Genomic DNA, 19,765 nt, shown 5'->3' with positions numbered 1-19,765 from the left:
AAATTTTCTAACATATGGAACGGCTCATAAAAAACTTGTTTACGTTAGACTTGAAGACAACCATATTGTAGTCAGCTGGAAAGCAGGAAAACATAAGACAATTCCACAGGCGTGCAGTTCTAAGAAAGAATCTTTGTTCATGGAATCTACGTTTAGGTTTAGGCACATATAACAAGTGGGGGGAATTATTGATAGTGTTTTAAGCTAAACGAGTGTTTCTTGTTTGGCGAGGGGGGACCATTGACTGAAGCGCAGTCGAACACTTTCCATGAAAATAACGATACAGCAGAGGCAAACTCACAACATCTCTCCTGTGAGAGAGAGGTTGCAGGGAAGAGAAAAGGATATCTCGTACGAGGCTACGAAATCTATTTTGAACTCTATCAAGGCAGGACAAGTCCTTTCTAGCAGCTCCTGCCCAGATGTGCCAATAGTATTCCATCCTTGAACGTACCTGGCTCTTATATAGATATAGAAATGCATCAGCAGTGAGATTCATTTCGAACTCACCCCTGTCATATCAAAGAGCTTTCTGATGATTTTATATGTCGGGCCTTACAGCTTGTGTGGTAATAAAACTTCTCAAATGCACTTGTGATATTAGGCTGTATAAGGTGTTAACGTTGGTCCAAATCGTGTGTTCCTTCTTTCATCAGATTATTTTGAATATTGATACTTATCGAATTATATAGACTATCGATACTTATCGAAGACATTCTGATACAAAACCTATCTAGGAACACTGCCAGACACATGAAGTACGTTTGTGTGAAATTTCATAAAAATCTGCCCAGTCGTTTTCGAGTTCATAGGGAACAAACTCACACAAACACATAAACACACCCACAGGGGTTCTTTTATATAATAGCAGAGATAGAGATTATTAATTAAAGCAAAACAAAAAAATGTTCCCCTCCCATTCCTTGATCCACAATTCTAGTACTCATCCTTAAAGAATGCGTTTTGGTAGGATGATGATGCCCACACGAAATTTCTATGTGATAATTATAACTGATTACTTCATTATTTCATAATTGATTACTTCAGTATTTGTTTTCATTTCGGCCCGACTTTGCTCGGGTCCTATTGCTGTTCATGACTTTATGTGCACATATATATATATATATATATATATATATATATATATATATATATATATATATATATATATATATATTGGAAAGTTTGGATCATGTCCGGGTGGCCTGCATCTGGGATTTCAGGTGTTTGGATCCGGGATTGGTGGAGGAGTTTAGTGGAGTCTGCAGAGGTCAACTGTTTCAGCTTTGATCTCTTGGCAGCTGGTTTTCGCCCAAGAACTGATTGGAGAATTTGCTGCGTGTCTGGATGCCCTTTATGTGGGGTGTCGGTTGTTTGGACCTAAGGTTTGTTTAATTTTGCTTTTTCCCATCTGACTCTAACTTGGATGTCTTCAAGTCCAACATAAACAAGTTCCTGATGAACCACCCCCTTAAGTAAAACACTTTATCAAATCTCTATTACTAGCGATTATTAAGATATTATCCAATTGATTGCTGTACACGCAATAACCCTTATCCTCGAGTGACCTCCGGGCCTTGATAAGTGCTGACTTCTTTGTAAAAAAAAAAAAAAAAAAGATATCTACTGGATCGCTAGAAGGATTCCACTATTTTTCCAGTGGCCTTGGTAACAGATTTGATGTAGCTGTTCCATTTAAGATCGGGAGTAGAGGTCAAACCCAGAGGCTTGTCAAAACTTGAGGCCTCCTCAAGTCGAGAGTCATTCATTTTTACTGATGCCAGATGGGGATCAGAACGCTGATGATGTAAAGACAGGAGCTTGGTTTTAGATGTATTAAAAGTAATCACCCACTCCTTTCCCCATTGTACCACGTTCTCAAGATTAGAGGAGAGAGAATCGGAGAGAACTTGGTCGTTTACGGTCTTAGATGTGCTGCCATAGATGGTAGTGTCATCAGCATAAATCTCTACAAATGATGTAAGGATGTGATTTGGAAGATCATTAATGTAGATCAGGAAAAGAGTTGGTCCCAGGATGGACCCCTGAGGGACTCCAGGATTAATACTGTGAGTCTGATTTTTGCCCATCAACTAATACTCTTATGAACCTGTCAGAAAGAAATGATTTAATAATTGAGAAGACATATCCAGCTATACCATAGCTAGAGATCTTGTGAAGTAAACCATCATGCCATACCCTATCAATGGCCTTAGATATGTCAAGAGCAATTGCCCTAGAAAGGTTGCCTCCGTCGAGAGATTCGCTAATCCTATGAGATATAACTGTAAGCACATCTGCTGTAGATCTAGTAGAACGGAAACCATATTGTGTGTCACTAAGAAGGTTATTTTTGCTGAGATGGTTGATTACTTCTCTATTTAAGACAGATTCCAGCAACTTACTCATGACGCACAGGAGTCTTATTGATCTGTACTGAGAGGGGGATGAGCGATCACCTGAATTCTTAAATACAGGGCATACTGATGAGATTTTCCTGGGTGATGGGAAGCAATTCTCCTTAAGACAACGTTTAAACAGTTTTGTAAGTATGGGCTCCTGTTCTGGTTGAAGTCTTTGGAGTAATATAATTGGAATACCGTCAGGGCGGGTTGCTTTACTAGAATCAGGGTTTTTGATTAGCTTGGCAATATCACGTACAGATATATGTATATCACATAGCGTGTTTTCTGATACAGGAGGAAATATTGAGGGTTGGCGGCCTTGGTCGCAAAGGGACGAATTAGCTGCAAAGTTATTAGCAAAGAGTTTGGCTTTGTCTGATGCTGATGAGATTAACTCAGGTCCATTGATGATAGTTGGGATAGAACACACGCTTCTGGTCAGGATTCTGTTTGCTATTAACCAAAACTAGTGGGAACCAATCCGCTGCTTAGCTACTTTCGACTTGAGGGACTGAGCATACAACTCTCTTGCGTTCTTTATTACTTTCTTACAATGGTTCCTGGCAGTCCTGAAAGCGGCTTCAGTTTCCATGTATCTATTTCGTTGGAAGCAGTGGAAAAAGTGAGTTCTGTGCGCAATGGCAGCAGCACATTCTGGAGAGAACCATGCCTCGCTGTTAGATTTTTGCTGGAACTATTTTCGAGGGTATGAAACGGTCTATACCTACAATTTACCATTCTGTCAGGTCTGATACTATACATCCTTTTTAAACATTGAACATAGAGGTAGATCCGATATAAATGTACGGAAGCTATCCCAGTCAGTCATAGTGTATCGATATACTGTACGATGGAGAGGTACGTCTGGGTACTTATTATATTTCATTTTTATCTTAATTGATACAACATAGTAGTCGGAAGATCCAAGAGGAGACAGAACAGAAACTGAACATAGTTCAGGGCAAGTTGTTAGAAAAAGGTTTAGTCGACTCGCATACTGTCCGTCATTGTCGGGCACACGGGTGGGTTCGTGAACAATCTGAGTGAGGTCATAAGCAATGGAGAAATCATCACAGAACCTCGCCTCATCATCGGTCTTGTTTGAGTGGGTCAACCATTCCACATTATGAACATTGGAGTCTCCACATACGTGAATGTTAGCTGAAGGATATGCTGATAGGACTTGTCAATTTTCTCAGATATGCTTTTCAAGATAGTAACTCAGCTGTTGTGAGGGCGATAGAGAGTAAATATAAATGCAGTAGTGTGAACAAAGGCAACCCGGAAGCACATATAGAGTAAGATAAGATCTTTTCTGAAGATGTCCCTACCACATGGAAAGCCATCTTTAATACAGACACATATTCCATGCCCATGGCGATCTTGGGGGTCAGATTTAGAAGTTAAGTTAGAGTATCCTTTAATTACTAACTCATCTAAGGAAATAGGCTGTCCAATGCCAGTTCCCCTTGGGTAGAGGACTATCATCATGCCAACTTTGTTCATGATCGGGTCAGGTGTGTTGGGTGTAGGAAAATTGTACACAAACACACACACACACATACACGAACCCTACTATTATATATATATATATATATATATATATATATAATAGTAGTACTGTTCGTGTGTGTGTGTGTGTGTGTGTGTGTGTGTGTGTGTGTGTTTGTGTACAATTTTCCTACACGCAACAAACCTGACCCGATCATGAATAAAGTTGGCATGATGATAATCCCCAACCTAGGGATGGTGCACACCAATTTTCAAGGTGAAGGTCAAAGATCAAGGACATGTATAGTCTATGTATATATACTCTCTTACAGCCCACACCACTGGACAGACTAGGACCAAACCTGGCTTGGTGCTGATCTTCAACCTAGGGATGGGGCATATTATTTTTCAAGGTCAGGGTCAAAAGTTTTGGGTTATATTTTGTCCAAATGTCCATAAACTCGCCATCTAGGTATAGTGTACACCAACTTGGGGTTCGTCAACATCCCAAGAACTGCCACCATGGCGCCGGCACACTTCTTTGTGAATTCCATCAACCACTTAAACAAATGTTAACATTGTACATCATTGTAATTGTTGCAATTTCCATGTGTAACAATGTAAGTGGCAAATTTAATATATCCTATTTGCTTTAAAGCTCATAGATTGATTTAACTCACTTTAGGAGGTAGTAGAAAAGTGCAACACCTTAAGAAAGTTGCTCTTACAACATCCACTTACTGCAAGGGTGCCGTGATGCGGGTACCTAAGCGTACAACAAGTCCCGTACTAAGAGCAGGTATCTTTGTTAGTGTACATATATATATATATATATATATATATATATATATATATATATATACAGGCGGCAAAAAGAAAGTCCGCACTTGTATTTTTTTCAAAAACTGCAAATTCAAGCTAAATTTAATATAACTGTTTAAACAAACAATACCTACTTTGATTAGCCTTTTATTCTGCTATAATTTTACCTGTTCATATTTGACGTTTAATTGAAATATTCTAGTATTCACCACAATTTAAAACAAATACTTTCAAATTTTGCCGGCACTATATATATATATATATATATATATATATATATATATATATATATATATATATATATTGTACTTTGTGTACAGAAAGTTGTTCGATGAGATAAGTCATTGGTACCGTCGGTTTCAAGACAGATAATTAGAACCGTTTTAGGTATCCGTATCTTCAGCCAATACTAATCTTTGCGAAAACCAATGATTTTTCTATAATTTCCTTAGTGATGAGGGGTAAAAATCGACGATATCCAGTTGTGTGAATTTACATTTGTGTGGTTCAGACATGCTTTTAAACCAGTCCAGTACCGCGCCAGTGTCCGCCCACAAATTAAGATTTGATGTTCTTTTTATCTCTTTTCCGATTTCTCTTATTATAGACTTGCCAGCTATACTCATCTGGCTTTTAGCCTGGTTTATTAGCCTGCAGATTGGATTATTATTAAAAGTTTCCTTGTGGTCTTTTATAGTTATAAACACATTTTTCTTTGCAAACCTATTTACTTTGTAATCTATGCCTAACTTTGTGGCTTCTTCTGTTGCCTCTTGGTTCATAGATTTATATCTTTTTTCTGCTAATTGGTATTTTTCTGTAATAGAGTTTAGTACAAGTTGCCTTTTTTTCTTTTCCTTTTCCATTTTATATAAATTTTTCGTTTTATTTGGAAAAACAATCGTCTCATTTTTTCTTTTTCTTTTTATTTTTTTGGATATCAGCTGCTATTGTTTTTTGAAATTCATTTGATCTATGTGTAAATTGAAGCTTAGGGATAATGTCTTCTAAATCTTTTTCGAAATTTTCTAATTCATCTACTTTATCCGGATATTTTATCGATTTTAATCCGAAATTGCTTTTTTACTTTCTCTTGGACATTTGTTTCGTTTATAATCTTTCATATCATCCTCTTGATGACACCTTCAATTTTCCTTAGTAGGGTTCTTGTATATAGCTGGTTACTGCGTGTTGGTATCTTTTTAGTAGAGTAATTAACGTATATTTTTCCATCTTTGGTTACTTTAAAGAAGGTGGGTTTTGCTTACTGTTTTGTGGTGTTCTTTCCTGATAGTGCTCAACCACTCAATTCACCGTAAATTCCTGGTGGTGGACATTATGATTAGTTTTTTTTTTTGTTTTGTTTTTTGAAAAAGAAATACAGCATACTGCTCAATTAAAAGGAAAATCCGAAAAATAAGATCGTATTTATATTTTGTATTTTTGTGTACAGAAATTTGTTAGATGAGATAAGTAATTGGTACCGTCGGTTTCAAGCCCGATAATTATGACCGTTATAGATATCCATATCAAGCTCTCTTCAGCCAATACTCATCTCAGAGATTATCAGGATTTTTTTTCTTCTGTCACATGGTGTTATTACGGAATGAAATTAAGTATCCGCATGTGGTTGTTCAACGGTAACTTTTTTCAAGTTCGGGATGCGCCGGGTTTGTTTTGTAATATCGTCATGCGATAAAAGAAAAAGAATCCTGATAAAGACGGATTACGTCGAAATATATGGTTTGAACAAATAAGCATTCGTTTATTGAAATTTTTGCGTTATGTGGCTTTTAATCGTATTATATACACGCATTTCAATTATATATATATATATATATATATATATATATATATATATATATATATATATATATATATATAAAGAGAACGTGTCTGTGTGTCTGTATGTGTGTCTGACTGTGTACATTTTCATACGCAATAACTCTGTCAATTTTTAGTGCACAGACTCGAATTTTGATATACAGGGTACTGGGATTTGGGAAAATCTTTGGGACCGGTTTTCGGCCAGAAATTTGGCTGTTAAGGGGTCAAAGTCCAACGATTTGACATTTGAGAACTCTACCGAAATCCTCCGACAATTTGGGTCTAAACACTTGAAATTTTATATATAGGTACCTTGCACATAGCTCTAGCTTAATAACTCGATTTGAGCCCAAAACAATAAATGTTAAGGGGTCATAATAGGGGTCAAAGTTAAAAAAATTGACTGTATTTTATTTTTTTTTTTTGCTCAACATACACCTCCAAACACCCGGGAAACAGTTGCTAAATCACGTTTTGTTCTTTTTCATCTTGTTTCGACTCAGCTTTTATATTTTTTCATTTTACATCTTTTTTTATTTTCTCCGCCATCTTACTTTGTTAGTCCTTAACTATTATTTATAATAGCATTTGTAGTATTCGAACACGCCATTTTCTTGTTGCTGTCTCTCTTGTTTCTAAATAATATTCTCTTTTTTTAATTCATTATTTTTTTTATTTTGCTCTCTTTCATTGAAACCTGCTCTTTCTTTTACTTTCTTCGTCTTTTCAACCCATTACCCTTTATTATTATTATTATTATTATTATTATTATTATTATTATTATTATTATTATTATTATTATGTTGTTGTTGTTGTTATTGTTGTTATTATTGATAATGATAATAATAATAATGACGACAACAACAATAATAATAATAACTTATTATTATTGTTGTTGTTATCATTATTATTATCATTATCATCATAATTATCATTATCATTATCATTATTATTATTATTATTATTATTATTATTATTATTATTAGCTAACAAGTAGCTTTCACACAAGTTATCAAGGATCTCTCCTTAAAGATAGCCTGTGGTGTTCCCTGGAAGCTGAGTGAGAACAAGTATCCCCCGATTTCCATTAGTCTCCATCTCTTTCAGTAGTATTTGCAAATAAATTTGCATTATCGCAACAGCTGCTTCCCATTGCTTTCTCGTTGGCAGCGGCTATTGGTCGTAACTGGAATTTGAGTGGCAATAAGCCTCCAGTTCTCTTCGCACTTATCGAACGGAGTTCTGGTCAGTGCTTTCCCCTCCGTCTTCCCTTCCTCCTTGATCTACTTGGCTGTTTTGTCTCACTTTTTTAGGGTGGGAGGTTCATTGATGTGGTAATGGGATGGGGGGAGGCAGAGAACTTATAGATATGCGGCTTCAATGTTCTTGGTTCTGTGTGGCGTTCCATGATTTTTTCTCTGCAGCAGTTTGTCTGGTCCGCGCTTGTTGCTCACGTGTGTTAGTCTCAACATTCAAAGGTTTTCCTTAATATTTCGCCTGTTTTCATTATAGCTGTTCGTTGTATTTTTCCAGTCATTCCTCTGATTCCAATTATTATTATTATTATTATTATTATTATTATTATTATTATTATTATTATTATTATTATTATTATTATTATTATTAAGTGCGATCTGTGAAAAGTCCACAAGGGACTAATTACAATATAATGTACTGAAGATGGCATTGTGTACATTGTGAGCGTAAATGGAGACGCTCTGATATTATTGTACCTTTTTTGTTAAAACTGCAAAAGTATTTAGCTAAGCTGGAAGGTACGCCCGGCGTAGCCCGGTCGTAAAGCATGCTTAAATACGATATTATAATGCTTGCGGATTTCGTATCTATTATTATAGAGTTAAGATTCTCTCAGTTTTTCAAAAATATATCCATATAACTTGGATGTATCAGTTTGAACCCAAACCGAAACCAAAACTAACTTGTGTCCCTTTAAATATGATCGAAACCGAAATCAAAACTTATGGAGAATTCTTGGTAAAATTGTTTATGAAACATCGATGACTTAAGTTGCCTCATCTATAATTGAAATCGAAACCAAAGCTTCCAAAGAATTCTTGGTAAATTTGATTTTAAAACATTGATGACTTAAGTGCCATCAGCGATAATTGAAACCAAAACCAAAACTTCAAAAAGAATTCTTGGTAAAATTGTTTATAAAACATTGATGACTTAACTGCCACCAGCTATAATTGAAACCGAAACGAAAACTTCCAAAGAATTCTTGGTAAAATTGTTTTAAAACATTGATGACTTAAGTGCCATCAGCTATAATTTATACCGAAACCAAAACTTCCAAAGAATTCTTGGTAAAATTGTTTATAAAACATTGATGACTTAAGTTCCATCAGCAATTATTGAAAAAGAAAACAAAACTTCCAAAGAATTCTTTTTAAATCATTTATGACTAAAGTGTCATCAGCTTTAATGTAAACCGAAACCGAGACAAAAACTTCAAAAGAATTCTTGGTTAAATTGTTTATAAAACTTTGATGACTTAAGTGTCGTCAGCTATAATTGAAAAAGAAACAAAAACTTCCAAAGAATTCTTGGTAAATGTGTTTATAAAAACTTGATGACTAAAGTCCCATCAGCTATAATTGAAACCGAAACCAAAATCTCCAAAGAATTATTTGTAAAATTGTTTATAAAACATTGATGACTTAAGTGCCATCAGCTATAATTGAAACCGAAACCAAAACTTCCAAAGAATTAATCGTAAAATTGTTTATAAAACTTTGATGACTTAAGTGCCATAATCTATGACTTAAACGGAAACAAAAACTTCCAAAGAATTCTTGGTAAAATTATTTATAGAACATTATGACTTAAGTGCCATCAGCGATAATTGAAAACAAAACCAAAACTTCAAAAGAATTCTTGGTAAAATTGTTTATAAAACATTGATGACTTAAGTGTTATCAGCTATAATTGAAAACGAAATCAAAACTTCGAAACAATTCTTAGTAAAATTGTTTTTAAAATATGTTACGAAAACTTCCAAAGAATTCTTTGTAAAATTGTTTATAGATAATTTATGACTTAAGTGCCATCGGCTATAATTGAAACCGAAACAAAAAACTAAAACTTCCAAAGAATTCTTTGTAAAATTCTTTATAAAACATTGATGACTTAAGTGCCATAAGCTATAATTGAAACCTAAACAAAAACTTCCAAAGAATTCTTGGTAAAATTGTTTTAAAAACATTGGTGACTTAAGTGCCATCAGCTATAATTTAAAATGAAACCAAAACTTCCAAAGAATTCTTTGTAAAATTGTTTTTAAAATTATGATGACTAAAGTGCCATCGGCTATAATTGAAACAGGGACAAAAGCTTCTAAAGAATTCTTGGTAAAATTGTTTCTAAAACATTGATAAGTTAAGTGCCATCAGCGATAATTGAAAAGGAAACAAAAACTTTCAAAGAATTCTTGGAAAAGTTGTTTATAAAACATTGATGACTTAAGTGCCATCAGCTATAATTGAAACGGAAACAAAAACTTCAAAAGAATTCTTGGTAAAATTGTTTATAAAACATTAATGACTTAAGTGCCATCAGCTATAATTGAAACCGAAACAAAACATCTAAATAATTCTAGGTAAAATTGTTTTAAAAACTTTGATGACTTAAGTGCCATCAGCTATAGTTGAAATCCAAACCAAAACTTCCAAAGAATTCTTGGTAAATTTTTTGTTCCAATCGAAATCTATAACAATTAAACGACAGTCATTCGGATGCAAACATGACACAAAAAATAAATAAGACACAAGCTATCCGATTAGTATATAGATTATTGTTTCTAATTATTTTTTATTATTATCATTATTATCATAATTGTCATTTTTATTCTTTTTATTATTATTATTGTTATTAGTTTCATCAGCATTTGCGTGATTATTACAATTTTCATTATTTTATCATTATTATACGTTTCATTATTTTATTATTATTATATTTTTAATATTTTATAATTATTATAATTTTAATTATTTTTTATAATTTTAATTTGTATTATTTTATCATTATTACAATTTTTATTATTTTAGCATTATCATAATTTTAATTATTGTATCATTGTTATAATTTTCATTATTTTATCCTTATTATAATGTTCATTATTTTATCATTATTATAATTTTCATTATTTTATCATTATTATAATTTTCATTATTTTATCATTGTTATAATTTTCATTATTTTATTATTATAATAATTTTTATAATTTTATCATTATTATTATTTTCATTATTTTATCATTATTATAATGTTCATTATTTTATAATTATTATAATATAAATTATTTTATATTTATTGTAATGTTCATTATTTTATCATTATTATAATATTCATTATTTTATCATTAGTATAATTTTCATTATTTTATCATTATTATTATGTTCATGTTTTTATCATTATTATAATATTCATGATTTTATCATTATTATAATGTCCATTATTTTATTATTATTATAATGTTTATTATTTTATCATTATTGTGATATTCATTATTTTATCATATATTATAATGTTCCTTATTGTATCATTATTATAATGTTCATTATTTTATCATTATTATAATTTTCATTATTTTATCATAATTATAATGTTCATTATTTTATCATTATTGTAATATATATTTTTTTATCATTATTATAATGTTAATTATTTTATCATTATTATAATGTTCATTATTATAATGTTCATTATTTAATCATTATTATAATAATCATTATTTTGTCATTATTATAATATTCATTATTTTATCATTATTATAATGTTCATTATTTTATCATTATTATAATGTTCATTATTTTATCATTATTATAATTTTACATTATTTTATTATTATAATTTTGATTATTTTATCATTATTATAATGTTCATTATTTTATCATTATTATAATATTCATTATTTTATCATTATTATAATGTCCATTATTTTATCATTATTATAATGTTCATTATTTTATCATTATTATAATGTCCATTATTTTATCATTATTATAATTTTCAATATTTTATTATTATAATTTTGATTATTTTATCATTATTATAATATTCATGATTTTATCATTATTATAATGTTCATTATTTTATCATTAATATAATTTTCATTAGTTTATCATTATTATAATTTTCATTATTTTATCATTATTATAATGTTCATTATTTTATCATTATTATAATTTTCATTATTTTATCATTATTATAATTTTCATTATTTTATCATTATTATAATGTTCATTATTTTATCATTATTATAATTTTCATTATTTTATCATTATTATAATTTTCATTATTTTATCATTATCATAATTTGCATTATTTTATTATTATTATAATGTACATTATTTTATCATTATTATAAGTTTCGTTATTTTATGATTATTATAATGTTCATTATTTTATCATTATTATAATTTTCATTATTTTATAATTAATATAATGTTCATTATGTTCTCATTATTATAATGTCCATTATTGTATCATTATTATAATGTTCATTATTTTATCATTATTATAATTTTCATTATTTTATCATTATTATAATTTTCATTATTTTATCATTATTATAATTTTCATTATTTTATCATTATAATAATGTTCATTATTTTATCATTATTATAATATTCATTATTTTATCATTATTATAATATTCATGATTTTATCATTATAATAATGTTCATTATTTTATCATTATTATAATATTCATTATTTTATCATTAGGAAAATGTTCATTATTTTATAATTATTATAATATTCATTATTTTATCATTATTATAATTTTGATTATTTTATCATTATTAAAATTTTCATTATTTTATCATTATTATAATTTTGATTATTTTATCATTATTATAATGTTTATTATTTTATCATTATTATAATGTTCATTATTTTATCATTATTATAATTTTCATTATTTTATCATTATTATAATGTTCATTATTTTATCATTATTATAATGTTCATTATTTTATCATTATTATAATTTTCATTATTTTATTATTATTATAATTTTCATTATTTTATCATTATTATAATTTTCATTTTTTATTATAATTATAATGTTCATTATTTTATCATTATTATAATGTTCATTATTTTATCCTTATTATAATATTAATCATTTTATCATTATTACAATGTTCATGATTTTATTATTATTATAATTTTGATTATTTTAACATTATTATAATGTTCATTATTTAATCATTATAATAATGTTCATTATTTTATCATTATAATAATGTCCATTATTTTATCATTATTATAATGTCCATTATTCTATCATTATAATAATGTTAATTATTTTATCATTATTATAATATTTATGATTTTATCATTATAATAATGTTCATTTTTTTATCATCATAAAAATGTCCATTATTTTATCATTATTATAATGTCCATTATTTTATCATTATTATAATGTTCGTTATTTTATCATTATTATCATTTTCATTATTTTATCATTATTATAATGTTCATTATTTTATCATTATTATTATGTTCATTATTTTATCATTATTATTATGTTCATTATTTTATCATTATTATAATATTCATGATTTTATCATTATAATAATGTTCATTATTTTATCATTATTATAATATACATTATTTTATCATTATTATAATGTTCATTATTTTATCATTATTATAATATTCATTATTTTATCATTATTATAACATTCATTATTTTATCATTATGATAATGCTCATTATTTTATCATTATAATAATGTCAATGATTTTATCATTATTGTAATGTTCATTGTTTTATCATTAATATAATGACCATTATTTTATCATTATTAAAATATTTTTTTATTTTATGAATGTTATAATATTCATTATTTTATCATTATAATAATGTTCATTATTTTATCATTATAATAATGTCCATTATTTTATCATTATTATAATGTTCATTATTTATCATTATTATAATGTCCATTATTTTATCATTATTATAATTTTCATTATTTTATCATTATTATAATATTCATGATTTTATCATTATTATAATGGTCATTATTTTATCATTATTATAATGTTCATTATTTTATCATTAGTATAATTTTCATTATTTTATCATTATTATAATATTCATTATTTTATCATTATTATAATGTTCATCATTTTATCATTATTATAATGTTCATTATTTTATCATTATTATAATGTTCATTATTTTATCATTATTATAATTTTTATTATTTTATCATTATAATAATTTTCATTATTTTATCATTATTATAATGTTCATTATTTTATCATTATTATAATATTCATGATTTTATCATTATTATAATTTTCATTATTTTATCATTATTATAATGTTCATTATTTAATCAATATAATAATGTTAATTATTTTATCATTATAATAATGTGCATTATTTTATCATTATTATAATGTTCATTATTTTATCATTATTATAATGTTCATTATTTTATCATTATTATAATGTTCATTATTTTATCGTTATTATAATATTCATTATTTTATCATTATTATAATTTTCATTATTTTTTCATTATTATAATGTTCATTATTTTATCATTATTATAATATTCATGATTTTATCATTATTATAATTTTCATTATTTTATCATTATTATAATGTTCATTATTTAATCAATATAATAATGTTCATTATTTTATCATTAATATAATGTGCATTATTTTATCATTATTATAATGTTCATTATTTTATCATTATTATAATGTTCATTATTTTATCATTATTATAATGTTCATTATTTTATCATTATTATAATGTTCATTATTTTATCATTATTATAATATTCATTATTTTATCATTATTATAATTTTCATTATTTTATCATTATTATAATGTTCATTATTTAATCAATATAATAATGTTCATTATTTTATCATTATAATAATGTCCATTATTTTATTATTATTATAATGTTCATTATTTTCTCATTATAATAATGTTCATTATTTTATCATTATTATAATGTTCATTATTTTATCATTATTATAATGTTCATTATTTTATCATTATTATTATATTCATTATTTTATCATTATTATAATGTTCATTATTTTATCATTATTATAATTTTCATTATTTTATCATTATAATAATTTTGATTATTTTATCATTATTATTATGTTAATTATTTTATCATTATTATTATGTTCATTATTTTATCATTATTATAATATTCATTATTTTATCAATATTATAATGTTCGTTATTTTATCATTATTATAATGTTCATTATTTTATCATTATTATTATTTTCATTATTTTATCATTATTATAATGATCATTATTTTATCGTTATTATAATTTTCATTATTTTATCATTATTATAATGTTTATTATTTTATCAACATTATTATGTTCATTATTTTATCATTATTATTATGTTCATTATTTTATCATTATTATAATATTCATGATTTTATCATTAGTCTAATGTTCATTATTTTATCATTATTGTGATATTCATTTTTTTATCATTATAATAATGTTCATTATTTTATCATTATTGTGATATTCATTATTTTATCATTATTATAATATTCATTATTTTATCATTATTATAATGTTCATTATTTTATCATTATTATAATATTCATGATTTTATCATTATAATAACGTTCATTATTTTATCATTATTATTATTATTGTTATCAGTCATTATTTTCTCATCAGGTTATTGCTGCAAATTCACATTTTGGACTTTTTTTTAGATTTTCTTTCTTCATTTTATTCGTCTCACGAGTTCTTATTTCCCATTTATTCTACTCTTTCTCTTTCTCCTCCTTTTCTTCTTTGTCTTCTTCTTATGTCATTCTTTTACTTCTTCGTCGTCATCTTTTTTCATCATCTTCTTCTTTGTGCCCGTCACTTGTTTCCAAAACGGAAGTGCTTTTCAAAAAGTCATCAAGTGATAAGAATGAGACGATTTGCATTTAGATTTGTTTTTCCTTCCAGAACTCGGTCCAATTAAAACGGAAGGAATCCGAAAGAAATGCGGTTCGAAATATGAATACGAAAAAAAAAATGGACGAACAAATGCTGAGATGCGACGAAATGTACAAGAGGAATCGACTATGGTTGACTGACATTTTTAAATGAAGACGCAATGTTATACAAGGAACGAGAAGGCCGCTCAACACTGCTTTTAATTTTCTTTTCCCGTGTTTCCTTTTTTGTTCTCATCATCACCATCATCATCATTATTACCATTAGTAGCTGTTGCAATATTATAATTATTATTATTAGTAGTAGTAGTACTACTAGTAGTAGTAGTAGTACTAGTAGTAGTAGTAGTAGTAGTAGTGGTGATATTAGAAGTATTTAATCAATAGAACTTTTCACACAAGTTATTATCAGTGAATACTTATTGGTTCTAGAACTTAATAGCATCGCAGATGCCAATTCAGTATCTGATTCTGTCGGCTATTGAGTTAGAAAATCGTTTAATCAGTCTCCTTCGGATAAAGAAAAATGAATTCAAATAAATTGCATCGATGATATTCTATATCCGACCAGACATATGCCATAGTAACATAAACGTCATGAAAGAAAACAACTATTTTTTATGAGTTATTCATAACTCATCTACGTTTACTACCTAACCACATCTCTGCTTTTACCAAATAAACGAAGTTTACACAAAAAAAGGGAAAATGGAGTACAAAGGATTAGAAAAGTTAATAAACAGAATAGGGAAAGAGAGGGATCCTACTCGAAAATTGTTTACAAATATATATATATATATATATATATATATATATATATATATATATATATATATATATATATATAAATATATATAGGTCAAGTTTCTGGTATTAGATACGAAACCATTGATCAGCTAAAGCATGCGATTATTGCAGCTTTTGCTAGCGTATCAAGGAATTCTCTAAAAAAAATGGCACAAAGAACCTGGAGGCGAATGGAATTGTGCAAGAACAACGAGGGCCAACATACAGATCCCCAAGACCACTAAATTACTCTAGTTGTTTTCTGCTTTGTTTCTAATAAAGTTCTCTTTTTTTGTTGAATATATATGTTTTCTGTGTGTTTCATTAAAAAATACTGTGTTTTATTAAAAATACATGTATAGTGTCCTGGGACTTTTCGGCCACCCTGTATATATATGTATATATATATATATATATGTGTGTGTGTGTGTGTGTGTGAGTGTGAGTGTATGTAAAAAATTTGAAACAAAATAATATAATATATATAGAAAGTGAAACTCATCTAGGTTCTTTATTACAAAAGAGTAACTTATTTTGTCTTTGGTAGCATAGTAAACCGTAACACACACACACACACACACACACACACACACATATATATATATATATATATATATATATACACTAAGGTTGATACAAAATAATATATATGCATATATACATATATATATATATTCACTATATAATATTTTGACGTCAGAAATGCCCCTCAAGACTAAAGTATCGTAGGTGTATCATAACAGATGCCACACACTAATACATTAGATATAAACTATTAGCTACAAACACATTAAGTCGTTATAATAAAATGCTACAATGCATCCTAGGAGCAATGTCGTCACAATCGTGACATCTATAGAGGTGGGAGTCTCTATTTTTTTCTCTATAAATATTTAGTCCTCCCACTGCTACAAATTAATATCGGGACCTATTTTACATTTTTCTCTGATACTTACATTGCATCCACCGTAACTAGCCATTAGCTACATACACGTAACATAAACTTTCTATTAACTGGTTAAAAATTAATAAGTTCTCCCTTCATCAAAATCCGCCTCATCTGATTGGCTGAGACCGCCCAATTCTATTATTCTGGAATCCACTTACGCCAGTTGAAGCCCTCATCTTGCTTTTTTAATTTGGCCTTTCTAAAGTTTCACAGATCGCCCTTTTTATTTCCTAATTTGGCCTTTTTATACTCTTAATTTAAATAGTTCTATGAAAGGGCGCAAAAAAGCCAGATTTGGCTTTACAAAAGCCAATTAGCCAATCCTTAGACAATGTTTAAAGCACTACGACGGCCTCCAATGTCATACATTTACTCTCATAAAAACGATGAAAAAATAATCATATCTTTTATGGGTTTATTAGTCTTTGGATCTAATACTGAGTTTTATCTATGAATAAATAATTTTCATAATTGTGTGTTTCAAATAATTTAGCTGCTAACCTACAAATTTACCCTAAATTACATTGCGTACATTAACACTTATTTGTTATATATTTATTTTTTTTGTGTGTACTTCTTTTTACGGGGTCATTATCGGCATTTCTCAGACAAGTACTTTTTTTTAGGTAAATCTTTGCTTTAGCTCAACATACATTATTTTCCTTTAAAATTACGACTTTTATCAATTTTCGACTATGCTGAATAAGACAATCTTTCTTTACCTTCGGCGGCGACAAGTAGTTTTCGAGATATAAAGACATGCATTATGCACTGTAATTCAGTGGCCGCCAATTTTTCCGCACGCGCAATAAACAAATCTACTTCCATCCGCTGTTTTTTTTTTTTTGTTTTTTTTTGGTTTATAGTCTTTGTGGGTGAGTATGCTAAAACGAATATCAACGTTAAATTTGGGGCAAATACTTTGCCAATATCCCTCATAAAATGAGTCTATTCCGAAAGCCGTTCTTAAAATGGCGAGGTTAGTGGTGTCTATTCCATAAGCTGTTCTTAACATGAGGAGGTACGGGTGTCTATTCCGAAAGCCGTACTTGATGTTAGGCAGTTGGGGATTGGCCAGCAACAACAACCGTAGTTGAAATTTGTATGATGGAGGGGCATGCTTCTACCTGGCAACTCCAGTTAACGGGTCCTGCAAGTATATAATATTTTTTGCGAAAATCAAGGCAACAAAATATGAAATAAGAACATCATACAATATGATTTTAGAGAGAGAGAGAGAGAGAGAGAGAGAGAGAGAGAGAGAGAGAGAGAGAGAGAGAGAGAGAGAAATCGGTCTAAGCAGGGTATAAAGTTAACAGAAACGAAAATGTTGGTATAACCTCCAAATTTCTTCAGGTGTGTCTTGCCGAACTCTGGAATTTTCCTGTCGAACTCGGAAATCTGACATAACCGATAAAGTACTAGACAAAGTTCAGTTCTATGTGACCACCTTTCTGAAGTAATAAAGTTGTATCATTATTGCAGACTGTATTAAGAATAGAATTGTGAATTAATTAAAACGTTAAGCCGATCATGGCTGATTGAACGAGAGCATGCTATACCTGTGAACTAAGTTAAAGTCTTGTTTGAAATTCCGTACAAATTCCAGAGTTCAACAGGAAAACTTTAGAGCCCGTCAAGATATACTTCAAGAAGGTCGAGAGTTACATCGGCCGAGAAACTGTGAAAATAAAATTCAAGATAAAAGCAGTAGTCCAAATAATCCAAATAATACTAACACTTGATAAGTGTTTTAACGAAAATAAAATGGGAAGGCTGTAGTTAAGCAACTGTGGAATTTCAATTGGGGTTTAGTCAGATACGTCTAAGAATGGACTGCAGCTGCCACATCTGGATGAGGTTCCACTAAGTACAATTTACCCTGTCTTACGAGAGTACAAAATCGACTTCCAAATCTAATGGTGATATCTTCATCTTCTCCAAGCAAGCGATTTCTCAGTTATTTCCGGGAAAGATGATCAACTAAACTCTCTTGGCTAAAAATGATACAGTCTCATTAATCCTCATCCTCGAGTATCCTAATAAGAAATTAAAAAATATTCTTTTAAAAAAGATAGTAATATCTTCATATTATCACGGAGCTGTTTCCTGTCTGATTATAACATGTTAATATTCAAGTCTGATGAAGTCAAATTCTTGTTGAGCTTTCCCCTTAAATAATGAAACTCTACTTAATTTCATCCATTACTAAGCATCCCAGTGGCCAATTACGAGTAAAATGGTATATATTTTTTAATAATCACAATGGCTGAACTTATTCTATTCAGTCTTTTTAAGACGATTAGATATCCCACGAAAGTATATATTATACCTATCGCACATCTCTGTCTTAATCATTTTTATAGCAACTTTTCCTTATAACTGTCTTCTTGGCGCTGAGCAGGCACATCACAATACACACAATATCGGCACAACCCCATGTTTATCACCTAGCTACAGACGACAGATATCCCTGTTCAATATCTGGCGCC

The sequence above is a fragment of the Euprymna scolopes genome, chromosome 29, assembly GCF_053919585.1.
Source record: "Euprymna scolopes isolate OS-2025 chromosome 29, ASM5391958v1, whole genome shotgun sequence".
Classification (NCBI taxonomy): Eukaryota; Metazoa; Mollusca; class Cephalopoda; order Sepiida; family Sepiolidae; genus Euprymna; species Euprymna scolopes.
The sequence above is the reverse complement of the archived record's forward strand: the minus strand, read 5'-3'. Positions refer to the sequence as shown.